Raw genomic sequence first — 9,622 nt, forward strand, 5'->3', positions numbered from 1 at the left:
TACCGAGGAGAAAGTAAGGAGGACAGAGGAACTTACGGAAGTCAATGGAAGTGTCTTGAGCGCAGTTCCTGTTGAGGTTGAAGAGGTGCTGAAGGTACTGTCGTATATGAAGGTAGGCAAATCACTAGGGCCTGATTAGATATTTCTGAGGTCAATGTGGGAAACTAGTGAGGAATTTGCCAGAACCCAGGCTGAAATTTACGAGGCATCTTTAAATACAAGAGAGGTGCCGGAAGACTGGAGGGTGGCAAATGTTGTGCCTCTATTCAACAAGGGCTGCAGGAAAATGCTGGAAACTATAGGCCAGTGAGCTTAACATCTGTCGTTGGAAAGTTACTCAAGAGTATTCTGAGGGATAGGATATACAGGTATTTGGATGGACAAAGGCAGATTAGGGATAGTCAGCATGGTTTTGTACGTGGGCAGTCGTGTCTCGGACTGGAGGCCTGTGACGAGTGGTGTGCCTCAGGGTTTGGTGCTGGGCCCATTACTGTTTGTCATCTACATCAATTATTTGGATGAGAACATACATGGCAATCTTAGCAAGTTTGCTGATGATACAAAAGTGGGAGGTTTTGCAGAGAGTGAAGATGGTTTTCAAAAATTGCAGCAGGATCAGGATCGATTGGTCCGGTGGGATGAGAAATGGTTGATGGAATTTAATACAGAAAAATATGAGTTATTTTTGTAAGTCTAACTTGGGCACAACCAAAGTGTTGCTCTGGGGAGTGTTGCAAAACAGAGGGATATTGGAATGCAGGTGCATGGTTCCTTGAAGGTTGAGTTGCAGTCAGATGTCAGTGAGACTGTATTTAGAGTATTGTGTTCAGTTCAGGGCACCATGTTATAGAAAAGATGTTGTCAAGCTGGAAAGGGTACAGAGAAGATTTACAAGGATGTTGCCAGGACTAGAGGGTGTGAGCTATAGGGAGAGGTTGAGTCGGCTGGGACTCTATTCCCTGGAGAGCAGGAGGATGAGGGGTGTTCTTATAGAGGTGTATAAAATCACGAGAGAAATAGATCGGGTAGATGGACAGAGTCTCTTACCCAGAGAAGGTGAATCGAGGACCAGAGGCCATATGTTTAGGGTGAAGGGGAAAAGATTTAATAGGAACCTAAGGGGTAACTTTTTCACACAGAGGGTGGTGTGTGTATGGAACAAGATGGTGCAGCTGGGACTATCCCAATGTTTAAGAAAAGTTTTGTAGGTACATGGATAGGACAAGTTTGGAGAGATATTGACCAAAAGCAGGCAGGTGGGACAAGTGTAGCTGGGACATGTTCTGCCGAAGGATTTGTTTCCACACTGTATCACTCAATTAGTCTGTGGCTCTGTTTCACTGCTGCCACTGATATCAGTGGTTATAGAATGCACAGAACAAATTCATGAAATATACGAAAAAGTAATGATAATAAAGAAAACAGGCCATTGTTAGCTGTGTGCTAGGTGAGAACGATTACAGACATTACTTAGAGTCATAGAGTGATACTGTGGAAACAGGCCCTTCGGCCCAACTCACCCACAAAGGCCAACAATGTCCCAGCTACACTCGTCCCACTTGCCTGCTCTTGGTCCATATCCCGCCTCACCTAATACATTAATCCTGAACAATCTGCCATAAACTATCGTGGTCCCGGTTTTGCAACCTACTTCATTGTGGATCTTGGATTTGTTTTCTCTAGAACTTTAATGCTATAACTGAAACAATATATTCTGAATTTTTTTATTTTTCTCTTTTCAACAACTGCTGTACTAGTGTACCGTTAAACACAGTGGGTTGCTGAAGGCTACTGTGGATGAGAGGTGGGTCTTTGTGAGAGCAAGTTAATGAAACACCGTCACTAATAACCATCTCTTTGATCTCATCTCAGCTGGAACTGATAACATCTCAGTTCCTGCAACAGATGGACAGAGGTTACCAGTCATCCCATTGGCTGCTGCAGCAGGGGTCGTTTTCCTGATCATCCTATCAACTGTGATTTGCTACATTCTCAAATCGCGATGGAGAACAGACAGGTGGGTGGTTGTTCCCTTCCCTGAGATCCCCTCCATCCCTCCAACCCAATTCCAGCCGTTCAGTTCATTCACGTTTATTTTCAAACAGAGACACAGGGACATTTAAAAATCTTGCTTGCAACATCATCATAGACAAACATACAAAAACAAGTTATACTTATAATATTTGAAAAGAAAATATCTCCATAGATGCTGCCTCACCCGGTGAATTCCTCCAGCATTTTTGTCTACCTTTGATTTTTCCAGCATCTGCATTTCTTTCTTAAACATGCAAAAACTATATATCATTGCAAAAACATAATTGAAAAATAAAATAAAACTATTCCATGGTCGTGCATGAGGTGGTCCGTAGTGTTCTGTTGTTGACGTAGGATGAGGGTTGTGCAGGTCGGTAGTTTCAAGAGTTTAATTGCCACATGTACCAGCAATGAAAAGCTTATCTGCTGCAGCTTTTCAGGCCCATTAACAAAATAACACAAATGCACATATAGTCAATAATTTCCTCCCCGACAAGGGGAGGATTCTGATACTGTGGGTTAACAAATACTTTATTTCTGCTCTTAGACCTCCAGTGGATGCATCGAGAATGGTGACAAGGGAGGAATCTGGAACCGTGCAGGTGAGAGAGAGACAGATGCAGGAGGAACGTTATAAAATGCACCACACGCGGTCTGAAACAGCCCAGGTAATAACCATCCTGAGTGATGCGTGTCACAGTTACTGTATTCCTTTCTTACTGGACAAACACACGTCGCTGAGACTAAAGCAAGGTGGACACTGGGACAACACCGCTCCACTTTTCCTGACCCAGCTCCAGTGGCCACGGTGGCGCAGCGGTAGAGTTGCTGCCTTACAACACTTGCAGCACCAGAGACTCCGGTTCGATCCTGACCCCGGGTGCTGTCTGTGTGGAGGTTGTACGTTCTCCCCGTGACCTACGTGGGTTTTCTCCGAGATCTTCGGTTTCCTCCCACACTCCAAAGACGTACAATTTTGTTGGTTAATTGTCATTGTGTAAATGGTCTCTAGTTTGTGTAGTGTCCCTATTGTTAATATGCAGGGATTGCTGGTCGGCACGGACTCGTTGGACAGAAGGGCATGTTTCCGTGCTAAAACTAAAGCTAAAAACTAAATTAAACAATCAAACCCAACACAGCTTGGGATCTGCAGCACCTGTGACATTCCCTCAGCAATGCCCCACTACACAGACGGTCTCTCAGTACTGCCTGCGAGTGTCTGCCTTGGTTTCTGTGTTAAAGACACAGCAGGAGCAGGGCTCTCGCTTAACTTTTTTCCCTGTTGCCAGCCGGGCAACCTTGGCAGCTTTTTAGGTTGCCAAATGACAGTTTAGGTGGTCATTTAAGATGGCTTGCATGACGCGTGCGATAATGTGCTTGGACGAATTGCGTAGTTACCAGTCGGAATTATACTCAATGAAGCATTCACATATTATTTCTGCTTCAAATAAAGTCACAAACTAAACATTCACCAATCAAGACATGATATATCCCACAATGACATGCATCAAAATTATAAGACAGTATCTCAACTCTTTTTACACATTGCAATTAATGCAATTTCTATTAGTTCTTTCCACTTCCAAACAAAAATGTGGTTGAATTATTCAGCATATGATCAACCTGTGTCAATAAATCCTGGACCACTGTAACATATATGCGTACGTATAGTTGTGAATGTTGCTCATTAAATAACTACAGTACTGATATTCCATATTAAGAGCATTGATTTGTCGTTAAAATGAATTCTGTAATAACGTGTAAATGGTAGCAGTGACAATCGAACACTGCGGTTTTAATGTTTCACATGTTCACAATATCATTAATCCAACTTTATGGATTAAAACAAATAATAACCATATAACCATATAACAATTACAGCACGGAAACAGGCCATCTCGACCCTTCTAGTCCGTGCCGAACACGTATTCTCCCCTAGTCCCGTATACCTGCGCTCACACCATAACCCTCCATTCCTTTCCCGTCCATATAACTATCCAATTTATTTTTAAATGATAAAAACGAACCTGCCTCCACCACATTCACTGGAAGCTCATTCCGCACAGCCACCACTCTCTGAGTAAAGAAGTTCCCCCTCGTGTTACCCCTAAACTTCTGTCCCATAATTCTCAAGTCATGTCCCCTTGTTTGAATCTTCCCTACTCTCAGTAGGAAAAGCTTATCCACGTCAACTCTGTCTATCCCTCTCATCATTTTAAAGACCTCTATCAAGTCCCCCCTTAACCTTCTGCGCTCCAAAGAATAAAGCCCTAACTTGTTCAACCTTTCTCTGTAACTTAGTTGCTGAAACCCAGGCAACATTCTAGTAAATCTCCTCTGTACTCTCTCTATTTTGTTGACATCCTTCCTATAATTAGGCGACCAAAATTGTACACCATACCCCAGAATTGGCCTCACCAATGCCTTGTACAATTTTAACATTACATCCCAACTTCTATACTCAATGCTCTGATTTATAAAGGCCAGCACACCAAAAGCTTTCTTTACCACCCTATCTACATGAGATTCCACTTTCAGGGAACTGTGCACAGTTATTCCCAGATCCCTCTGTTCACCTGCATTCTTCAATTCCCTACCATTTATCATGTACGTCCTATTTTGATTTGTCCTGCCAAGATGTAGCACCTCACACTTATCAGCATTAAACTCCATCTGCCATCTTTCAGCCCACTCTTCCAACTGGCATAAATCTCTCTGTAGACTTTGAAAATCTACTTCATTATCCACAACCCCACCTATCTTAGTATCATCTGCATACTTACTAATCCAATTTACCACACCATCATCCAGATCATTGATGTACATGACAAACAACAGTGGACCCAACACAGATCCCCGTGGCACCCCACTAGTCACTGGCCTCCAACCTGACAAACAACCATCCACCATTACTCTCTGGCATCTCCCATTCAGCCACTGTTGAATCCATCTTGCTACTCCACCATTAATACCCAACAATTGAACCTTCTTAACCAACCTTCCATGAGGAACCTTGTCAAAGGCCTTACTGAAGTCCATATATACAACATCCACTGCTTTACCCTCATCAATTTCCCGAGTAACCTCTTCAAAAAATTCAAGAAGATTAGTCAAACATGACCTTCCAGGCACAAATCCATGTTGACTGTTCCTAATCAGACCCTGTTTATCCAGATGCATATATATTATCTCTAAGTATCCTTTCCATTAATTTGCCCACCACTGACGTCAAACTAACAGGTCTATAATTGCTAGGTTTACTCTTAGACCCCTTTTTAAACAATGGAACAACATGCGCAGTACGCCAATCCTCCGGCACTATTCCCGTTTCTAATGACATTTGAAATATTTCTGTCATAGCCCCTGCTATTTCTACACTAACTTCCCTCAATGTCCTAGGGAATATCCTGTCCGGACCTGGAGACTTATCCACTTTTATATTTCTCAAAAGTGTCAGTACTTCCTCTTCTTTGAATCTCATAGTTTCCATAGCTACTCTACTTGTTTCCCTTACCTCACATCATTCAATATCCTTCTCCTTGGTGAATACCGAAGAAAATAAATTGTTCAATATCTTCCCCATCTCTTTTGGCTCTGCAGATAGCTGTCCACTGACTCTCTAATGGACCAATTTTATCCCTCGGTATCCTTTTGCTATTAATATATCTGTAGAAACCCTTTGGATTTACTTTCACCTTACTTGCCAAAGCAACCTCATATCTTCTTTTAGCTTTTCTAATTTCTTTCTTAAGATTCTTTTTACATTCTTTATACTCCTCAAGCACCTCATTTACTCCATGCTGCATATAATTATTGTAGATCTCTCTATTTTTCCAACCCAAGTGTCCAATTTCCCTTGAAAACCATGGCTCTTTCCAATTTTTACTATTTCCTTTCAACCGAACAGGGACATAAAGATTCTGTACTCTTAAAATTTTACCTTTAAATGTCCTCCATTTCTCTCCCACATCTTTCCCATAAAACATACTGTCCCAATTTACTCCTTTTAAATCCTTTCGCATCTCCTCAAAGTTAGCCTTTCTCCAATCAAAAATCTCAACCCTAGGTCCAGTTCTGACCCTCTCCATAATTATATTGAAACTAATGGTATTATGATCACTGGTCCCGAACTGTTCCCCAACGCATACCTCTGCCACCTGACCCGTCTCATTTCCTAACAGGAGGTCCAGCACCGCCCCTTCTCTAGTAGGTACTTCTATGTATTGCTGCAAAAAACTATCCTGCACACATTTTACAAACTTGAACCCATCCAGCCCATTTACAGAATGTGTTTCCCAGTCTATGTGTGGAAAATTGAAATCTCCCACAATCATTACCTTGTGCTTACTACTAATATCTGCAATATCCTTACATATTTGCTCTTCCAATTCTCGCTCCCCATTTGGCGGTCTATAATACACCTTTATAAGTGTTGCTACCCCTTTCCCATTTCTCAGTTCCACCCAAATAGCCTCCCTAGACGAGCCCTCTATTCTATCCTGCCAAAGCACAGCTATAATATCTTCCCTGATAAGCAATGCAACACCTCCACCTCTTGCCCCTCCAATTCTATCACACCTGAAGCAACGAAATCCTGGAATATTTGGTTTCCAATCACAGCCCTCCTGCAACCATGTTTCACTGATCGCCACAACATCATACTTCCAGGTGTCAATCCAGGCTCTAAGTTCATCCACCTTTCTTACAATGCTCCTAGCATTAAAATATACACATTTAAGAAACCCACCCTCTCTTATTCTCTGTTTATTGTCTTTTTCTTCTCTCTCCCCTACATTTTGGGTCAGAGTGCTACCATTCTCTGCCTCCTGCCTCACACACTGACTGCTAGCTTTCCCAATTTGAGTCCCTACCCCCAACCATAGTAGTTTAAAGTCTCCCCAGTAGCCTTTGCAAATCTCCCCGCCAGGATATTGGTCCCCCTCGAGTTCAAGTGCAACCCGTCCTTTCTGTACAGGTCGCACCTTCTCCAAAAGAGGTCCCAATGATCCAGAAACTTGAATCCATGCCCACTGCACCAGTCCCTCATCCACTCATTTATCCTCCACCTCGCTCCATTCCTACTCTCACTGTCGCGTGGCACAGCAAGTAATCCTGAGATTGTTACCTTTGCAGTCCTTCTCCTTAACTCTCTACCTAACTCCCTAAATTCTTCTTTCAGGACCTCTTCTCTTTTTCTACCTATGTCGTTGGTACTTATATGTACCACAACCTCAGGCTCCTCTCCCTCCCATTTCAGGATTTCTTGGACACGTTCTGACACATCCCTGACCCTGGCACCAGGGAGGCAAACTACCATCCGGGTCTCCTGTCTGCGTCCACAGAATCGCCTATCCGACCCCCTGACTATAGAGTCCCCTATTACAATTGCCCTCCTCTTCTTTTCCTTACCCTTCTGAGCAACAGGACCGGTCTTTGTGCCGGAGGCCCGGCCGCTGTCGCTGCCCCCAGGTAGGCTGTCTCCCCCACCTTTACTAAAACATGAGTACTTATTTTCAAGGTGTACAGCCACCGGGGTACTCACCAGTCCCTGCCTCTGCCCATTGCCCTTCCTAACTGTGACCCAGTTTTCTGTCTCCCGTGGTCTTGGAGTGACCACCTCCCTGTAACTCCTTTCTATGACCTCCTCGCTCTCCCTGAGCAGAGGTCATCGAGTTGCTGCTCCAGGTTCCTAACATGGCCCCTTAGGAGCCCCATCTCGACGCACCTGGCGCAGATGTGGACGTCTGGAGGGCACTCAGACTCCATGACCTCCCACATCTGACATCCAGAACAGTAAACTGCCCTGGCCCTCATTCTCCCCCTTATCCAAAAACAATAAAGCCTTACCCGGGATACAAGCCAATCAGCTGCTTCCTCTAGTCCGTTCGACCAATCAGAGGCTTCCACCAGCCCCCTTAATTTGAAGTGTGATCTGCGAATGGAACGGTGCAGATTTTGGCTCCTCCCTCTGTAACGGCTCCTGGGCCTCTGTTCAAACAAGCCCCGCGATGGGTTTTACACTCACCACACGGACGTCGCTCCTCCCTCTGTAACGGCTCCTGGGCCTTAACTCCCAGAATCCTTAACTCCCAGAATCCTTAACCTGAAAGCAGAAATGTAAACCCGGGGTTGCACCCAATCAGCTGCTTCCTCTGGTCCTCTTCCACCAATCAGAGGCTTCCACCAGACTCCTTCTCTGGAAGTGAGATGGAACGTTGCAGATTTGGGTAACTCCTCCTCGCACCAACGGCTCCCCGGGCCTCTGTAGAAGCAAGCCCCGCGCTGTTTTTATACTCACAGCTCCAGGTAACTCCTCCTCACACCAACGGCTCCCAATTAAAACACATTTGATTGCATTCCATTATCAAACATAGTCAATGTTCGCTCTGAAGACATTTCCAGGACAAAAGGGTCAGGGAGGGGGGTGTGTGTGAATCAGTGCGGGGTGGATAGATGGCGGGGGGGGGGGGGGAGGGGGGGGTGTGGAGGAGGGTTAGAAGGCAGTCGGTGCAGAATGGATGGATTGAGGCAGGTGAATTAGTACGTGTTGGGTGGAGCAGGTAAAATTGTGAGGGGAGAGCACGGGGGATGTCAGTGGTGTTCAGTACAGGATGGATGGGGGTAGACAAAAGTTCATGAGAAACTTAGCGGGTGAGGCAGCATCTATGGAGCAAAGGAAATAGGCAACGTTTCGGGTGGAGACCCTTCTTCAGACTGTTCCCCCCATTCTTCTTGAATGGGAGGATCAGTACAGGATGGATCGGGGGGGGAGAGATCAGCGCAGGATGAATGGGGGGGGGGGGGGGGGGTTCAGTACAGTGTGGATCGGAGGGTCTATGCAAGATGAATGGGGGATCACTACAGGATGAATGAGGGAGGGGAAGGTGCAGGGTAAATGGAGGGTGGGTCAGTACAGGATGGATGGGGGATCAGTACAGGATGGATGGAGGAGAAGTGCAGGATGGATGGGAAAGGGGTAAGTACAGGGTGAATTGGGGAACCAGTGCAGAATGGATGGGGGGTGGGGGGTGGAAGGAGAATCAATGCGAGGCGGATAGGGTGATCAGCACAGGTTGAATAGATTGGGGGGGGGGGAGATGGGGAAGGGAATACAGGGGATGTCAGTAGAGGCGGGAATGGGGATCAGTGCTGGATGTAGAGGAGGGGTCCCAGGATAAGGGGGGGGGGGGTGGAGGGGGCGTACAAGAGAGAGAGAGAGAGAGAGAGAAGGGGGGTGAGGTGGGGAGGAAGGAAGGTCAGCACTCCTCGGACAACATCGCCCGCTGCCTTGGCCGTTGGGAACACCTCGCCACCGCCTCCCTTCTCCGCTAGCCGACAGCAAGGTGCGGTGCCGAGCGGTGCAGCTCAAAGATACTATAGTTATAGGATCTATGGTGCAGCTGCTTCAGAAGTGTCAGAGCAAATGACAGGTCCCGCACAGCGACAGCGGATCCACTCCTCCTTCTCCTCCCTGAAAACGGCCGCTGCCCGCAAACCCGCTAACGGCACACTTTCAAAACAAGCCCTCCAGCACGCCAAGGCCTCCCCCTTCCTCCCTCCTCCCTCCTGGCCTCGGCGTGCGGGAGGG

This window comes from Amblyraja radiata, chromosome 34 (assembly GCF_010909765.2).
Source record: "Amblyraja radiata isolate CabotCenter1 chromosome 34, sAmbRad1.1.pri, whole genome shotgun sequence".
Classification (NCBI taxonomy): Eukaryota; Metazoa; Chordata; class Chondrichthyes; order Rajiformes; family Rajidae; genus Amblyraja; species Amblyraja radiata.